At 46.8% G+C, this 19,639-nt stretch overlaps 1 protein-coding gene across 1 annotated transcript in view; it reads left to right on the forward strand.

The window, feature by feature from the left end:
- The window catches only part of LOC109035119 (uncharacterized), a 69,553-nt gene that overhangs the window by 15,113 nt on the left and 34,801 nt on the right, over positions 1 to 19,639 (forward strand). The window lies entirely within an intron of this gene.

Below are 19,639 nucleotides of genomic sequence, written 5' to 3' on the forward strand. Positions count from 1 at the left end.
ACAGTTAGGGCCACATTTGAACCGTCATCTGGAGCAGAAAGAGGGAAAACACAGAAAGGGTAGTCGCCGTGAAAATACTCGGGATAAGGGGTTTTTGAATGGAGAAGTCCATCAAGTTTCTTCTTCCTACCTCTTTTGTTTTTCATTCTCTCTTTGTATTATTTTCTCGAGTGTTGTATGGTTTTTCTAACCCTTGTAGGACATCGTAACATCGAAGTCGTTCTACACACTCTCTTTTTTGTAATTCTGTGAAAACGTCCAAGAATCCAATGTAAACCTTGCGTGTGGCTCATTTCAAAGGCCACAATGAGATCCGCAGCCCCGAAGCTGCCATTCAGCGGTGAAGCGTTAATAATCGATTTTTCCGAATTGGAAGCTATGGTAAAGAATCGATCATCGAGGTGTTTTTCGCAAACGTCCTGTTGGTCGATTCTCTCCTTAGGTTTAAACGGCGGGTGAATCGATATGTCGCAGGCTAATAGTGAAATCAGGCATTTTGTCAAATGCCGAGGCAGATAGTCAAATTTTGACGGTCTAAAAAAATTTGTGAATTTATGGCGAGGAGCTCGCGAGTTTTCAACATTTTTTGGAAAAATAATTCATCAAACCTACAAACTCTCCTTGTCTCTTCCTCCATAAGTGCCTCTCATATTTTTAAACGATGAAATTCTAAAAATTCTGTATTTTATAACATGCCGAAAATTTCCAGATAAGTAAGTGTCTGTGCGGGAGCTAAAAATGGTTGAAAATACTATTCTGCAATGCAAATTTTTACTGAAAATTTGTTCGTAGAGGAGAAATTAATTATTTTGTCAAAAATTAGGAAAAGAAGCAGAAGTTCAATCTAAGTTAAAATATTTGACTATTTGCCTAGGCATTTGACAAAATGCCTTATTTTACTATTTGCCTGCGACAGATACATCGCAAAGCACGTCATGACGATCCCGAGAAGCGAAGATCTCGGGCGCCAGGTCCACCTGACTCGTCGAACGTGGAGTGCGCTGACCTTGCGGATAAAATCGATGGAACCTCCGCCACCATCCCCCCGCCACCCGCCGCGGGGGGCGATAGGGTGGAGGGGGTCGTTGCGCCCCTCCCGAAAGCGTCCTGCGGCGGGGCTCTTTGATCCGTCGGCCGTTGTCAAGGACGGACCGTTAAACGGCGATTGTTTGAACAGGATTGAAGAAGGGATGATTGTACACTGTTCTGGGGGTCGGAAATGGGGTTGTTAACTGTCGTGGAGGGGGATTTCCACCCCCGCGGATGGCGATGAGTTGCGTGTGTTCAGAGGTTTTTCCAAGTGAACGGAGACCGAGAAGTTGGCTATTGGAATGAGGTCGCTAATGGGAGTCCGTACGGGGGTATCTGAGAATTTTTTTTTCCGGAAGTGTTGTGTATGTTGAAAATGTCGATCATTCCGAAAAGAGCTGGAAATTATATTTTCCGTAGAGACAAACGTCACATCAATCTGAATGCATCTAAAATCAGATGGCCCATTGGTTAGCATGTAGATTTCTGTCGAATGGTGCAATTTTTGGATTTGACTTTTTTGTCTATTCTTTCCCCGATCCTACCACCCGCTTACGATGTCCTTTCGCATGGAGCAATGCAAGTACCTTACGCCACTCTCATCCACCCATGCCACAGTGGTGTCAACAAAGCAGAGATGGCCACACCCTCACTTTATCCCTCCGCGAAGGAAATAGGTTAGCTCGGAACCATCCTTCAGCCGTGCTGAGGAAAAACGCCGTGTGAACATTCGAGAGTCGCCAAATTTCCTTCAATAAAATGTTTTATTTTCGAGGAAAGTTATGAATATTTTTCCTTGAAATTTTGAGGAACTTTTGGTGGAATTTCCAACGAAATTATCCGAAAAATTGGGGGGGGGGGAATATTTCAAAAAATTCCGGAAAATACCAAAGGCAATTTGGCAACGCCCAAGGGTTTCATACTATGTTCTTCCTTAGCACGGCATAGTGGCGGGAAATCCTTGCTCCTCGAGCCGAGACTCGTCCGTGGCGGCTGCGAACGGGTAAACGAACTCTCCGGCGGCCGGGGTGTGTGGAAGGGGGGGGGGGGGTTGAGGACGAACGGTACCCCCGGTTAGCCCCCCCTCCCCCCGGTCGTGCCCCCTCTCGCTCCGCGCGCCCCTAGGAAGAAAAACACGACCGGATAACCTTGGTCCGGGTCTGGCTCTCCTCGGCTCGCGGCGTCGGGGCTTCTTTGGCTTCTACGCATCCGATTCACTCGACTCCGAGTGACGGGGACGACGACGCCGCCTCAGGGTTGCCAAATTTCCAGGATATTCACGAGAAATGTCATGTGTCGAGTGGCGCCGAGGTTCCCTGTGCTCACGCGCTTAGGAAGAACGCCGCACGGAAAAAAAAAATAGCTGATTCAACAATTAAATTGCTGAAAACAGTGAGTGCAATGTTTCAACGCAGATTTTACAACAAAAAAATGCTACTTTAACCACATTGTAAACTAATTTAACCTTGGGGGTGGTTAAAGTAGCATTTTTTTGTTGTAAAATCTGCGTTGAAACATTGCACTCACTGTTTTTAGCAATTGAATCGTTGAATTAGCAATTTTTTTTCCGTGCGTATGAACCTTCAGGCGTTGCCAAGTTATCTTCGATAAAACACGCATTTCCTGGTAAACTTACGAATATTCGTGGAGAGTAAGACGCAAGGTGTTTTAGTTACAGAACTAGTAGCTGTACCTTGGGGGAAATTTCGAAAATAGCTGAACAGAAAAATCGGGATTTTCTTTGCGGATGGGAGGAAGACAATTCTGCTGTGCTAAGGAAAAATGCCGTATGAACCTTCAGGCGTTGCCACATTTCCTTCCGCAAAGATTCCTTGACAGATATAAATCTAATTATCAATTCCCCGGTGCAAAACATTCATGTCTGCGGGAATTGATCGATTAATTTCCTGGAGATCTCAAGACACACCAGATTAAATCGCGATCGGAATAGACCGATAGACAAAGTATACTCTGATAAATATTTCTGAACGAAAATCCCAGAGAGAACATTCCACGGATTTTTCAGAATGTGCACGATTAGTATGGGAGAAATTCGGCAGCGCCCGAGGGCTAATGTGGCTATTTTCCCTAGCCGACTCGGGACTAGCGGGATTCGGATTTTGCCGACGCTGCGACGTCGCGACCTCGACTGCAGTGTCGGCGCGTCGCGGTGCATTCTAACCTCTCTCCCCCCCCCCCCCCCCCCCCGGCTTCCAGCCAGTGACCGACCACTGACTATCGACAACTAAGCAGCTCGGACGATACACGACTGGGAGAAATACTTGATGACGCGCGCTCCGTCTGGGAGCGACCGGCTACGATGAATGGCTGAAATATGCCGATTCTCTCAGTCACGCTGAACAATGGCTCAGTTGCGCTGATCACAGATTCTTGTCCTACTGGGGTGAGCTTAAGCGTATTTTCATTGATGATCGGTCGACCCAAACTGGGTGGATCATGCGGTTCCGTAAGAACGTTCGTTTTGTCAAAATGCGATCATTTTTTTTTTGGAACTCACCAAGATGCACTGTAGAAATTCAGTGATCGAAACTCACAGGCTCCAACTTGCAAGTGCAATCCAACTATAGGGTCTCTCGAGGGTTGCCGTTATTTAGTCAATTACCTACCTCCTTTGTCCATAGCAACCACCCGCTTCCACCGATAAGTTCCCTCCGTATTCCTCATGGTTTTTTTTGTCGATAGGATCCCTCCGTATTCCTCGTGGCTTCTTTGTCTGTGGCTTTGTCTAACAATTTCAATAATCAGCCTGCCCGGGGGTTTGGCAACGTGGGAATGCTAATACGGCGTTGTTCCTTAGCGCGGCCCTCGATCCTGGTTCCCGGAATCCGCGGCGACCTCGCGGCCTCGGGATCGCCAGACGACCGTCCTAAGTTGCCAGATCGTGTCGCAAAATACGGATATTTTGATTTTTAAAATTTGCATTAGAACCAAGGTGTTGTGTTACGAGAATTCATTGTGAAGTACTGCTTTTAAACCCGTCTGTTTTCGTAGAACGCGCCGCCGTCCCCGCTCCCTGTCTGTTCAGGGCTCCGCGGGTTTTATGAAATATCGAAGAATGCACTAAAAAGCACCATAAAGCTATAATAAGTTTCCTTTTATTTATGTCTGCATTTATTTTCGAAAAATATTTTCCAATGTTTTTCGTATTTTTCCGTTCATGAGGTATGTCACATGAGATTTCAAGATCCTTTTTCTCATGAAAAATTGGAACCCTGCTCGTGTATTTCTTTTGTACTGTTTCGAAGCTCTTGCGAGTAACGTGCCTCAACTGAAGATTTCCCTTCTCTCGGTCGTGGACCGCAAGATGAGAGACTTTTTCAGGGTGTCTAGCATCAGGAAAATTCCGAAAATATCAGTAATTTTGGCCGATCAGGAAAATCGGAAAAATCGGACGTTTTATCAGGAATTTTTCATAGTCGAATCTCCTCAGCGGAGAAAGTCTTACTGATTTTTGCCTACCGTGCCAGGAGTCGATAAAAATCAGGTAAATATCAGGAATTTTCAAAATGAAAAATTCAGGAATTTTTTTATACAATATCAGGAAAACATCAGGATTTTTCATAATTCTAAAAATACTAGACACCCTGTTTTTGCACCTCCGGGAGCAAGTTCAGTGCGGTGAAGAAGCGGCTCAATCACTCACTGTTTTTTGAAAATGTTTTCGGTCTTTAGCTTCTCTTGGATTCCGTAGAAGAATGCGCGCGACGAGAAGCTCCTGCTTAGTTTGTTGGGCGGATTTTGGAAAGAGGAAGAGGCGTCTCGTGGCAGAGCCGTTGGAGCCAGCGCAGAGCTCTTCGATGCTGAGGAAGCGTCTTGGTGCCGTGTGCGAAAGTCGAGGAATGTGCGACGTTGCCGCGTGGTGCGTCATTCCTGACACGAATTCCATTGCGTTTTCCTCCTTCGCCTGCATCGGATCCGATTCTCCGCGTTTTTCGCCCGTTCCATATCCGTGTCGCTGGGTGTGATCTCCTCCGCGAAGTCTACCAACATCTACGATTTTCGAGAGGAGCTCCGGAAGTACTGCAAAAGTACGGAAATACCGGAAGAAGTTCCGGAACTCCTGAAAAATTCCGGAAGAAGTTCTGGAAGTACTGAAAAAGTACGGAAATGCCGGAAGAAGTTCTGAATGTACTGAAAAAGTACGAAAATTCCGCATGTAGGTCCGGAAATTTGCACTTTTAGGGTGGACACTGAAAAAAGAGATGTTGATTTAACATTCTGGATGTAAAAAAAGTGTGCAAGAACTTACAAAATGCTGAATTCCTACAGCAGTAATTTAGCAATGCCAAGATGTGAAACAAACTGCCGTAGCGGGTAATTTAGCATTTTGTGAGTTCTCGCACACTTTTTTTACATCCAGAATGTTAAATCAACTTCACTTTTTTTCCGTGTGTTCAGCGACCAGGAAAACCGGGAAATGTCCGGGAATTTTTTTTTGTGTATCGGGGAAATCGAGGAATCCGCTAAAATTATGCATGCCAGGGAGTTAAGTTTTGCAACCGATTTTCGTGTCTGGAGGAAGCGCTAAGGAAAGAAGGAAATATGGACTTTTGAATTTCTCGCGAACTTTATTCGATAGTGGCTCGATTTATCCATTGGTTCAAAACAATAGAACATAACTTGAAACAGAAATTCTAGAATTTAACAATTAGTCGCCCGAGCTGAAAAAGAGGAAATTCCCAACTATTTCACCTTTCAATGGAAACGAAACTCATATAAATCAAATATCCATCGCAGAAAACACGTTGCCACAGATTACTGGATTGACTTTTGAGGCTATGTTTACATTGTGAACCAATGGATTCGGATACGATCTCACCTGTTTGATGTATGGAACAGGGTTCATTGGATATAGTTTGACGGAGCGTATAATGATGCAGAGCTCGGTGGGATGGAAGGAGCGGTGGCGGAGCTACCCACATCCCACATGCAGAGTGCACACGGGGCCATGGGCATGGGGCAATGCAACTCTTCCCGCGCTCAAAGATTGCAGTCCGTCGCTGCAATGCGCAGAGCGCCCCGCCCCACAGTGGATCGAGCCAATGGCAGTCGTCGGACAAGATTTGGAAACTTTAAAAGCTCGCAACTCCGCTCATACAGCAAGTTGAGATTGTAAAGGTGGTTCCATTGGTTTGCTCGTTAAATTTCCTTCCAGAAACGCCTCTTAAATTTGAACATGAGACGAATTAAACATCAAAATTTGCAGTTTCAGTCAAATAATTGGATTTCACTTTGCAAAAAGGAACCAGTAGCATTGCAATGTTGCTAAGATTGTGCAACTTCTTTCGTCTTGGAGGAAAAACCTGATTACCCATTGATAGTTTCTATTTTACTCGCTAAAAACTGTTAATTTAAGACAAAAATTACCATCTCAATTTCACAGTATCGCGCGATTTCCACAATTTTATTGCAAAGGATGAAGTTGCGCAATCTTAGCATCATTGCAATGCTAGTGGTTCCTTTTGGCAAAATGCAATCCAATTCATGTGCGACCCACCCGATGGGTCCATCGTCCTCCCGCCCGCTTTTGCCTGGGTCCTCTTCAGTGAAACGGATTCAGGGAAAATCGAGCGGTATGGATTCGGAAGAAAGGAATTTCACCGAAATGTGTCAGGCGAATTAGGGAAATAATTGTTTTTAAACTCTGTGGCAACCCTGGAAGATGAATCGCGAGAAAAAAAGCAACGCGAAACGCAGTTAGGCCCCGATTTCGGTCGAACCCATTCGATTCGAGTGGCGTTGCTCGCTGTCGTATTACACTCGTTATCATGCTAATTTGGCGCTGTTGCTGAGCAGTTGAATGGTGAGCTCGTAGTCAGGTCTGGGTCATGACTGGTGCTGGCTCCATCGCCGGGCTGGCTGCATCCTTAATAGTGATTAATTCGTACATAATCGGCCCGCATGGCCGTGATCAGCTATCGTTACCCCGACCCCACTCCCCGCCCTGCCGCCTTGATGAATTCAATTGGGAAAAAAGACACGCAGAGGAAAGGGTCGGAAGCTTCTACGCAAAGGGTTCGGACCCTGCGGTGGAACGAGGGCTCCCCCCAACTCAGGGTTGCCACAGTCAGGGAATACCGCGAAATGTCAGGGAATCTTAAAAAGTCAGGGAAAATGACAAAAATGTCAGGGAAAAATTGTCAAGTCACCTTTATTTGCTTTCTAGACTAGATTTGACGTTTCAAATAATAGAATTTGAGTGAAAACTATTTGAAAGTATGTCTGTTTAACCATCTGGTATATTTTCAATTTTCAGGGAATTTTACCAAAATGTGACAGGTGGGAAATGTCAAGGAATTTTGCAATTTTTACAATTAAAGCCCCCTCTGCGGACTGACTATCGAAATTGATAGACAAAGCAATAGACAAGAAGACGAAAATGATATGGAGGGATGCTATCGGTGGAAGCGGGTGGTTGCAATGGACAAAGGACGTAGGTAACAGACTAACTAACCTTAACCCACGAGAGACCCAATAGTTAGTCCACTATTTACCACCTTAGTCTATGAGAACCATCCATTTCAACCAATAAGATCGCTCTATACTCCTTACGTCTTCTTCGTCTATAGCTTTATCTATAAATTTCAATAATCGGCTCTCTGGAGGCTTATGAGGGCTCAGACTGACCGACAGAACGATCTCACCGACAGGGAGGGCCCCCCGATAAGAGCGCCAGGTTGCCAGATGGTGCTGATTTACGGGAACCAGCCGTTTTCGGCCGTGGAACCCTGCTCGCTGCGAGACGTGGCAACGCCGCTGCAAAGCTCACGAGCGGCCCAACTCGGGCCCCGAGACGGCGACTCGAGAATCCGCCATTCACCGTCTCCGACGTTCGGGGGGGGGGGAGAGGGGGCGCTGCGCCCGCGGAGGGGCGTTCGGGGGGGTGCGGGGGGGGCGTCATCCTCGCGGCGGCCGTGAATAATAAATCACGATTCACTTTCGGTTTCCGCCGCCGCCGCTGCGGCTCCGGCAAGAGGGAAACTGGAGCGACGCAGCGGAGATATAAAAAGCGAGTTGTGGGGGGGGGGGGTTGGGGAGGGGAGGGGCGCCGGGACGCCCCGCGCCCGAACGAACGGGAAGCGAAGACGGCGAAAACGGCTCCGCTCCAATTATAAACCGCGTCGGCCGATGAAGCGAGGCGCGGTCGCACGCCGAAAAATATGCCCATATCCCAGAGCCGAAAAGCACCTGACTGGCATTATTCAGGGTGTCTTCAAGCCCGAAAATAGTACCGATTTTTGAAGGGGGGTCCGGAAGTACCGAAAAAGTGCGGAAATTCCGCGACAGGTCCGGAATTCTTTTCAGTTTTTGGTCATTTTTGTCTCGATTAGAGCGAGGAATTTAAATTGTTGAAATTTTTCGAATTTCGTCTATAGGAGGTACTGAAAAAGTGCTGTATTTCTCTATTGAGGAGGTACTGAATTTTGGGAATGTACTGTAAATGTAACGATTTTTGGCCCGTCTGTTTTAGTAGACACCCTGTTATTGGAAAGAGAGAGGTCTGTCAGTGCGGGGTTGTTACAGTCAGGGAATACCGGAAAAACCGGGAAATGCCGAGGAATTTTATAAGTCAGGGAAAACTGCGAAAATGTCAGGGAAAGTTTTCAAGTCACCCTGATTTGCTTTCCAGAATGGGTCTAACGTTTCGAACGACAAATTTTGGCCTGAAACGCTTTCATATCACAGCTTTTTAACCATCTGGCGTAAATTCAATCGTCAGGGGATTCCAATCTCAAAAATAAGCCCTCTGACGGTCCAAAATATGCCAGATGGTGAAAAAGACATAATTTAGGGTGTCAAGCATCAACATTTTCCCGATTCTACCAAGATTTAATCCCGATTTCATCAGGATTTGAGAAAAGTCGGCCGTCCGATCGGAATTTTTTATCGAGCTAATTTTGTTTAGTTACATTCGCTTTGCACGAAGTCATGATTTAATCAGGATTTCGACAAATTATGAAATCAGGAATTAGCGGTCGAAAATCAGGAAAAATCAGGATTTCTCGAAATGGGAAATATCAAGGCACCCCACAATTTGATATAGTTTTCAGGCAAGAATTGTTGATCGAAACGTTAAACCCATTTTAGTGAGTAAATAAGGGCTGCTTCACTATTTTTCCGTGACATTTCCAGGTTCTCCCCGACTTTTTAATATTCTTGTAGTCTTGTTTGTCTATCGCTTTGTCTACGGACTTGGAGGTGGCTTCACAGTTTTTCCGTGGCATTTTCAGGTTTTCCCTGACTTTTTAATATTCTTGTTGTCTTGTTTGTCTATCGCTTTGTCTACGGACTTTCGGAATGAGTCCGGAAGGAGGGTCGGCGCTGGAGTTTTCCCGGTAGCTCACGATGGAGCGTCCCGCGTGCCGATCCATGACGTGACGGACGACCGGCGGGGGCGCTGCTGCGGGTCCGAGCGCGGGAAGCCCCCCCTCGGCCCCCTCCCGTGACGTCATAGCGTGGTGTGACGTGGATGACACGCTGACCCGCGCGGCGGCTGCGGGGGCGGGAGCAGCCACTGACCTAGCTTATCCGCTGCCTCGGTCGGCGCTGGGCACTCGGCGCTCGCCCCACCCCCGCCCCCGCCACAGCTGCCGCTGCCGTTGTAAACACGGCCCGGTGGAGCGGCACCGATTCGCCGCCGAGGGAATATAAAGGAAGGAAATGAACTCCGACGACCAGACTTGGGCTTCGCGACCGGGTGGCTTGGAGGATCGGGACGACCCCACCGACCGGAGAGAGGACGGAGACCGAGTTCCGAGGATCTCAAGGCTCGATAGGGAGTCGATCCAGAGATACCTCGTGTATGTCGGGTTGCCACGGTCAGGGAAAATCGGGAAATTTCAGGGAATTTTAAAAAGTAAAGGAAAACCGGGAAATCAAGGCCCGGCAGGGAGTTTATCGAGGGGTACCTCTTTTAGACACACCTTGTATATGAGGTTGCCACAGTCAGGAAAAATCGGGAAATGTCTGGGAATTTTAAAATATCAGGGACCATCGGGAAATGCAGGGAAAACTGGGAAATCTAGGCCCGATAGGGAGTCTATCGAGGGATACCTCTTTTAGACATACCTTGTATTATAAGGTCGCCACAGTCAAGGAAAATCGGGAAACGTCGGGGAATTTTCAAGTTAGGGAAGACCGGGAAATGCCGGGGAATTTTAAATAGTCAGGGGAAACCAGGGAATGTCCCAGAGAAATTTGGAAGTCAGGGTAACCCTGGTAACGTCAGGGAAAATGACGAAAATGTCAGGGATTCGATACGCAGCTGTATTTGTTTTTTTGAATGAGTTGGACGTTTCGAACAACTCATTTTGCCCCAAAACTATTTCTAATTATGTCTATTTGACCGTCCGGCATACCTCCAGTTGTCAGGGAATTTCATTATCTAAATTTGGTGGAACCCTGAAACGAGGAAATTTCTACGAGAACCTAAATCCGAAAAGAGATTTTAGTAGATACCCGGGTAGTTCCATTTTTGTTGGACGCGGGAATTTTCGAATTTTGCGCCCTTCTCAAATGTTAAGGTCCAGTTACATGATCTAATTGAGCCATCAAACTGAATCTCTAATTGGTGGAAAAAGACCTGAAGTGAGGATGCGACCATTGAGAGGTCCAATTTGATGACTCAAATTGATCGTGTAACTGGACCTTTCGGGTCGGGTTTACACCAGAAGTTAATCTCGCGGCTTCCTCCTCCTCTTTGAAAATGCGCTCGAGTCGTGTCCAAGTGAGAGTAGCGCGGACGGTGGAGTCGGGGCCGGGCCGTCGACGTAGGGACTCGAGACAATCGTTGCATTCTTGAGAATGGGACACGACGCAATAAGTGAAACGAGTGGGGGACCGCGGCGCACTGCACCGGGGCGCGCCCCCCCCCCCCTCCCGGGGCCCGTAGCCCGCTCTGTGTCTGGCCCTAGCCGCCCTCGATGCCGGGTCTCCTGAAAATAATGTCAGTCGTCGGGAAAATCATCAGAATATCAGGATTAGTCAGGGAAACCTGCTAGGTCCTAGTTGAAATTGATTGGGAAAGCCAGGGTGTCCACAAGTAAGGGCGGTCCGGAAGTACTGAGAAAGTGCGGAAATTCCGCATGAAGGTCCGGAAATTTTTCTATTTTTTTGTCATTTTTGTCGCGATTTCATATTTTTGAAATTTTTCTAATTTTGTCAAGTGGAGGTACTGAAAAAGTACGGAATTTTTCTGCTGGAGGAGGTACTGAATTCCTCTAGAATGTACTGAAAAAGCACTGTAAAAGTACTTATTTTTGCCCAGCCCGTTTTAGTAGACTAGACACCCTGCGAAGCCATGGGAAAGAAGACAAAAGGTAGATGTAGGGCTCCTATTCCGCCCTGCTACGCAGGAACGCCGTAAATCCATCAGGATTTTCCCTTGTTTTTGGAAATTAACACTTTGTAAATAAAAAAACTGGTTTGCCCATGCACCTCAAATTTCTGGTTGAGTTCTTGATAGTATTTGCGAGAGAATTCTGATAAAACATTGTCCGAAGGTATACAAGTTGTTCTGCTATGATACACGGTTTCCAAAAACTGAAAAATGACGTTTACGGCGTTTTCACGTTGCACGGCAGTGTTGGTGGAAGCGGGTGGTTGCTATGGACAAACGAAAATTTTTGAGACAGGAATTCGGGGATGAGTTGACGAAAGATCACGTGTAACGTTCAATTGGTATAATCCAGGGCCGGATTCACCTACTTGCCGCCATGGGCCCTATTCTGCCGCCTCTTCTCATTCGTTTTGAAACTCGATAAAAACCATCAAATGTACGTGCCAGCGGGGGAGGGGTGCATAAGACGCGTTTACTCGTGTTGAACACATTTTTGGGAAAGCCCTTTCAACACTACTAGCAAAAGGTCGCGGAACTTCGCGCGAAAGTCAAGTTTCGTAAACCTATCTGCCATTCATAAGAAATGAACGAAAAAATTATGATAGAACAAACACAAAATTCGGTTTAATGATTTTAAGTTCCGCCGCCGCGCCGCGCCGACCGCACCGTGTATGGCGCAATGCGTGGAGTATTCACTCAGTCTTGTAGGCGCTATGCGTTTCTCGCTGACCGCACTGTGTTTGGCGCAATGCGTGAAGTATTCAGGCATTCTTGTGGGCGCTATCCTTTTCACACTGACAGCAATAACCGCACTGTGTTTGATACAATGCGTGAAGTATTCGTGCAGTCTTGTAGGCGATAATGTGCGTTACATGCCGATTGCCGCGCCGAGGGCTTCTCTTTTCATCTCAAGTCTCGTCATCATTTCTCTCTAAGTCGCGCGCGCGTTCCAGGCCAACTTTGTGTGTTTGGTTTCTCTCTTGACTTGACTAATTTAAGGTGCTGTCTCTTGTATCACTGAAAGACGACAAAATTAGAAATTACTATACTCTCAGGAAATGAGACATCGTAGCCTTTTCTCGTTTGTAATTTTTTTTTTAAATTCGATTTTTTTTTTATACCTACATTTAAAAAATTGCAAAATTTGCCGCCCCCTAGATTTGCCGCCATGGGCCGCGGCCCATGTAGCCACCCCCTTAATCCGGCCCGATAATAATCTTTATTCCTTTTTGTGAGATCCATGAGCGGCGTTGTCTCGACTCCGGGCGACCGGCTCCGGAATCGGGAAGACGGCGTCGCGGCAACGTAGCGAGCGGCGATTCATAGAACTCGAATGAAGCTCGCAATGTTTCCCCCTCGGCGTCCCCCGCGCCCCCTGACCCCCCCCTCGGCGTCCCCCGCGCCCCCCTGACCCCCGCGCGGTCCTCTCGTGCGGGCATTGACCGCCGCTTCGCGCCGACGTCGGCCGCAACGAACCACGCCGTCGCCGTATAAAGTTCACCACGTGCAAGCCAACCGCCCAGGAGCAGCACCTGCTCCTCCGCTCGAGTATTTTCAAGTTTCCCTCTCGTCCTCTCTCCCACCGTCCACAGTTGAAAACGCACCGAAAGAGTTGAGTCTCTCGTGATAATATCAACTGTTTGTTCATTAGAGAATTGGCAGGTGTCTGAAATTTGATCAATTCCGCGTTTAAGTGGAATTTCCTGAGTGATCCGAACACGAGGATACCCTTGGTTCATGAATTGAACAATTATTGGAGAAGATATGACAAAATTATGGAATCTGCTAAACAGGGTGTCTGCTAGTCCGGGGAAAGTACTGATTCCCTGTCTGCTAGTCCGGGAAAAGTACTGATTTTTTCAGGGCGGTCCGGAAGTACTGATAAAGAGCGGAATTCCACAGAATGGTCCGGAATTTTTCCATTTTTTTTTGTCATTTTTGTCGCAATTTGAGCGGGAAATTAATTTTTTTTAAATTTGCCGAATTTTGTCCATTGGAGGTACTGGAAAAGGACTGAATTTTTCTGTTGATGAGGTACTGAATTTCTTGAGAATTCACTATAAAAGTACTGATTTTTGACCAGCCTGTTTTTGTAGTCACCCTGGCTAAAATACGTGTGTTTAAATGGGAAACGCCGCCAGATGACGTCACTAGGCGGTGCATTTTCTCACTTATAAATCTATTTTTATACTATTTCCCATATCGGAAGAAAATTCTGAAAAATACTGCGAAATTAGCTCTTTAAGCACTTTCAGATGAAGCAGTAAAAAATCTGCACGCAAATTCACCATTTTTGACGTGAGAAACGTGTTCTTCATGAAATTCTGGTTAAACATCATGTATCAAAACGCTTAAATTCGTGCCTTGTCCACTCTGCCGTGCTAAGGAAGAACGCCTTATGAACGCACGAGAATTGCCGAACTCCCTTCGATAAAATGTTTATTTTTAAGGAAATTTATGAACATTTTTCCTTGAAATTTTCAGGAACCTCAGGTGAAATTGCGAACAAAATTATTTAAAAAATCGGAAGAAAAATATTCATCTGTTGAACAGGAAATTCGCGTTTTATCAAAGGATATTCGGCAACGCCTGAAGGTTGATACGGCGTTTTTCCTCAGCGCGGGAGCACTTCTCCATCTCGCGGGCGCCCCGAAATTCGCGGTCCAGGAGGACCGGTCGTCGTCCTGAGCGCGCATGCGCACCGACCGCCTCGGACGACGCAACAGGTGCCACGCACTAATAACGGTGACTTTGAAACCGTCGCGAAGCGTGGAGGTGGAGAGGGGGGGGGGTGACCCGTGAACTTGTGCGGATAAAAAAGCTGTGCGGCGGCGGCGGCGGCGCCCCGAAACAAAACTATAATCGAACGCCGACCCCCCCCCCCCCCCCCCTCCCAGTGGGCCCTTGAACGTGCGTCAACACCATCGGGGTACCATCCGACCAGTATCTCTTCGTGTGACCCACTTGGAGCTTCAGATTGACACGGTCGAGACTTGAATGATCGGTTGTCGATTTTTCTTAATTTTGAGCCGTGGTAAAGAATCGATTTGCAAGGTGTTCGTTTCGAACACCCTCAGGGTGTGTACCGGCCCCCAAAAGTCCCAATGTTCCCCGATTATCCCCGATAGTCCTCGATTTCCTTGTTCAGGTCCCCAAAAAATGACGAAAATCGTCCTTAACACCGGCATTTTGAAATTTTCCCGTCAGCCGCGACGGGGCGGTAGAACCAGGAATAAGAAACTGACATGTTGTTTGGTTTTTCGTATGTTTTCATCGGTTCAACATGACTTGTAAAATTAGTCGTATAAAATACGCCGTGTAATATTCTAACTAGCTCCCTTTCTCTTACCATTTCGGGAAAAAAAAGTTTCCGATTTTCTTGAAAGAACACCCCTAAAAGTCCCCGAAAGTTCCCAATTTCGGTTTTTCATACTGGTAGACACCATGATTTCATTTTTCCCGTGAGAATTTCGGGCATTTCCAATCGGAAACTGGACCAACCTCCCTTTCTCTTACCATTTCGGGAAAAAAAAGTCCTCGATTTTCTTGAAAGAACACATCTAAAAGTCCCCGAAAGTCCCCAATTTTGGTTTTTCATTACTGGTAGACACCATGATTCCATTTTTCCCGTGAGAATTTCGGGCACTTCCAACCGGAAACTCGACCAACTTTTTCCGGAGCCAGGCTACCTTTTTTCCGGCAGCGCGAAGCGTCGTCGTCGCACTGTGGTGCGCTCGACGGCGAGAAGCGGAGAAGGCGGCCGGGAGCGAGCGCTGCGACCGGGACCGGGGCGAGGCGGATTTTTTCTCGTGTGAAGTTGGTGACCGCATTCCTGCGGCGGCGGCGGCGGCACCGCGCAGGGCTGCCACGACGACGACGACGGCGGCGGCGGAAATGCACCGGACCCGCCGGGCAGCACCGTCGGACGCCTCTCGCGAGCGAGGCTGGAATTTTATCCGCTCCCCGTGGGGGGGGGGGGGGGGGGGCGAACGCCCGGAATGCCGCTCGCGCTCGCGACGACCGATGACGACCGCATTGCGACGTTTCGTGCCCCCTCGCTCGCCGATCGTGCGACACCTGTCCGGCCGTGCCGAGGAACAACGCCGTATGAGCGCTCGAGAGGTGCCAAATTGCCCCAGATAAAACATGTATTTTTGATAAAGATTTTACGTATTATTCCTTGAAATTTGTAGACGTTTTAGACAAAATTGCGAACAAAATTGTCTGGAAAAATTGAAGAATAACATTCACAATTCGGATTTTATTGAAGGAAATGTGACAACGTCTGAAGGTTCATACGGCGTTCTTCCTTAGCACGGCAGTTGTCGGACAATGAGCCCGACCCGACCGCCCGCCGGTTAACTGGGGTGGCCATGGTAAGCGGCAATGAGCCGGTTGTGCTGATCACAGACTCGTATTTTGACGCTTGATTCTTGTAGATTACCCAAAATTAATAAAATCCGTCCAAACGGCAACTTTCTACGCTCAGTACTAACTGAGATAGGTTCGATTCTTCGTGTTTTTCGGTTAATCCCTTCGTCATTCCATCATTCTGACTTGCCAATCTGAATACTGTTAGTTACAGTGCATGTGAGGCAAGGAATAGGTTAGGAAAAAGCAAGGATTTTTGAGAATCGCCGAAAAGAAAGGAATCTTCGACGTAGTAAATAAGAAGCAAGGAAAAGGTATTGAGAAAGCGAATAATTTTAATGTCAGGGTAACAGTAGACACCCTGAGCGCGTCAACGAGGGGGTGGTCTGAGAAAAACCCGAAGGAAGGCGGGAAATAAAAGCTCGGACGGAACCCCGCATCCCCCGCTAATGAAGCACTCTACTCCGGAAGGGGGATGAATCCTCCGCAGTGGATGCTTCCGCGGGGGATGCGCTGGCCGCGGGGGAAGGGCGTCACAGACGTGACAACAGGTGGTTCGTCCTCCCCCGCTGCAACTGGAGCAGCCGCCCCGCCACCCCCACGATGCATCGTCATCTCGAGCGTCCTGCATCCCTCCACCGCGTGGCGCGGCCGGCTGGAACGCTGCCAACCCCGATTTCACAAACCACCCCCCACCCCGGACGGGTTCTCCGCACCGCTTCGCCTCGGCACCAACTCGACGCTCCGGTCCCTCCGATAGCAGTCCTCAGCAGGGACAGACAGGGATGCTTCTGTAAAAAACCGGAAAAAATTAGAAAGTGTGGCCGTAGGTCGGGAAATTCTTAGCCCTCCAAGCATTTCGTCACCTTCCAGGCAAAGTGTCACAAGCGCCATGCGACGTTTAAAAATTTCCGCCGCCATTATATTTTTTTACAGAGAAATTGTTCAACGAAACTGTCCGAAAATCACACCTAATTTTCTTTGTGCGGCCGATAAAATTTAGTGAAATTTTCTAACAGATTCAACCAACAATTTCTCAGTAAAAAAATAAAATGGCGGCGGAAATTTTTAAACGTCGCATGGCGCTTGTGATACTTTGCCTGGAAGGTGACGATTTTTCCAATATTTGATTCATTCCATGAAGTACGTTAGATCAAACGAGTTTCAAGTTAGTCGCGCACAAAAATCAGGAAATCTAGTCTTAAATATCAGGGACAACCAGGAAAATCCAAAATTAAATTTTAGTAGACACCCCGATAGAAGGAAAGAAAGGGGTGGTCGTATTTTGACGTTTTGTTTACTCTGTGACACGGGTAGGTACAGGATATTTCGATATTCCAGCAGAATTCGAAATTGTCAGGGACAAATTGTTATCTCATCTTTAATTGCTGTCTAAAACTTGTTAACGTGTTGGACGTGTCTAGCAACTGATTTTGCCTGACAACTACTTTTATTTATTTATGTCTTGTTAACCATTTGGCATATCTTCAATCGTCGGGGCATCTCACCCAAATGTGTCTGGGAAATCAGGGTTATATTCTAAACTCACAGTGGCAACCCTTAATTAGCCGAAATGTTTCCTTGGTATAATTGACCCGGTTTTTCCGTCGAACATTCTAATTGTGTCAAGGTGTCTAGCATCAGGATTGGAGAAAAAAATCCGTCATAAAATCAGGATTTGAGAAATGTCGGCCATCCGATCGGATTTTTTTTATCGAGCTATTTTTGTGATGTTAGATTCGCTACGCTAAAAATCAGGATTCGGAAAAATTATGAAATCAGGATTTCCGAAAATGAATGAGAACTAGACTCCCTGGTAAAGTCAGTAAAAGCGAAACTTGTTTTGAATCTCGCTTTGACTTTGGGCTTAAATTCACCCTCAACTCGCTCGGTACCATCCGTCGACAAGTTACAAGGGTGAACGCTAAACGGGATTTAATCGGGTGGCCGGGAGGGGTCGCGGAAAGTTGTGTCGGCGCACAGTGGATCGAGCCAATGGGAGAGGTCGGACGAAATTCGGACACTTAATAAACTTATGACTCCGTTCGTTCAAAACTTTGAAGTTATGAAAGTGGCTCAATTGGTTTTCTCCTAAAATTTTTATGTAGAATCTTCACCCCTTTAAATTTAAAATGAGACGGATTAGACGTAAAAGTTCGCAGTTTTTGTGGAAAATTTCATGTGCAACCTCTATGAGTGACTCCAGGGTGTCTACCGATCCCCTAAAGTCCCCGATTTTGGAAGGGTGTCCCCGAAAGTCCCCGATTCTCTTGTTCAGGTCCCTTAAAAGTCGTCCTAAACACCGGCATTTTCGAATTTTCCCGCCAGCCGCGGCGGCGCAGTATAACCAGGAATAAAAGACTGTTGCTTGGTTTTCCGTAGGTTTTCATCGGTTCAACATGACTCACTTGTGAAAGTAGTTGTTTTAAATACGCCTTTTAACGCTCTAACTAGCTCTCTTTCTCTTAATATTTCGGGGGGGGGGGGGGGGGGAGTCGTCCCCGATCTTCTTGAAAAAAAGTGGTTCCATTGGTTACCTCGCACAATTTTAAAATGTGACGAATTGGACCTAAACATTCTTAGCTTTTGTCTTCATGTGCGACCTCTATGCTGCCGTGCTAAGGAAAAACGCCGTATAAACCTACAAGCGTTGCCAAATATCCAGCGGTTAAAACACGAATTTCCGGGTAGACGTATGAATATTTTTCTTCCAATTTTTCATATAATTTTGTTCGCAATTTTACCTGAAGTTCCTAAGAATTTCAAGGAAAAATATTCATAACTTTCCCCTCAAATAAACATTTTATCAAAGGAAATTTGGCAACTCTCGAATGTTCATACGGCGTTCTTTCTTAGAACGGCAGCATGAGTGGCTTGATCCCAGCGTGCGGCGCGGGGAAGCTATCGCGAGAGCTCGCGAGCGGGTTCAACAACACACCTCTCATCAGGTGTCGACGAGGGGTGGTTTTTTAGCCCCGGGACCCGCGCTAGGGCGTTGGTTCCGTGGGCGGCCGTGCGCAGAACCCGTCCCCGGGGGATCGCCATAGCCCTCCCCTCCGCCCCAATCGATGCGCCTTTTATTCACTTTTGTCGCAGTAGCTCTGACTCTCGTTTCCCATCGCCGCGGCACCCCCTCCCTCCTCCCTCCCCTAGCTCGAGTTTGTTTACCTTCCGGATGGATGGATGGATGGATGGATGGATAGAGGAGCGCGATATCGTTTCCGTCGGATTAAGCAAATTTTATACACACCTGCCCGTACTCCCGTGCTAAGGAGAAACGCCGTATGAACCTTCAGGCGTTGTCAAACTTTCTTTGATGAAACACGAATTTCCTGGTAAACTTACGGATATTTTTTTTTCAAATTTTTCATTTAATTTCGCTCGCAATTCCATCGAAAAGTCCTAAAAATTTCGAGGGAAAATATTCATATCTTTACTCAAAAACGAACATTTTATCGAAGGGAATTTGGCTACTCTCAAATGCCGTGCTAAGGAAAAACGCCGTATGAACATTCGAGAGTTGCCAAATTTCCTCTCGAGAAATAGTTATTTTTGAATAAAGTTATGAATATTTCTCTTTGAAAATTTCAGGAACTTTTGGTGAAATTGAGAACAAAATTATCGGAAAAATTGGAGGGAAACTCTTAACAAATTTTCCCGAAAATTGATGATTTACCGAAGAAAATTTGCCAACGCCCGAGGGTTCGTACGGCATTTTTCTTCAGAACGGCAGAATAGTCTTCCAAAGAAATAATAGTAAAATACGACGAGAGGTCTGCAAAGTCATACGTCAACGAGGCTATTTTAGTCAAATGCTATGTTATTTTATTAAATTCGTGTACCTGGCTTAATTTTCGATTACGTAGCATGGTGTCAACG

Source organism: Bemisia tabaci, chromosome 10, assembly GCF_918797505.1.
Source record: "Bemisia tabaci chromosome 10, PGI_BMITA_v3".
Taxonomy (NCBI): domain Eukaryota; kingdom Metazoa; phylum Arthropoda; class Insecta; order Hemiptera; family Aleyrodidae; genus Bemisia; species Bemisia tabaci.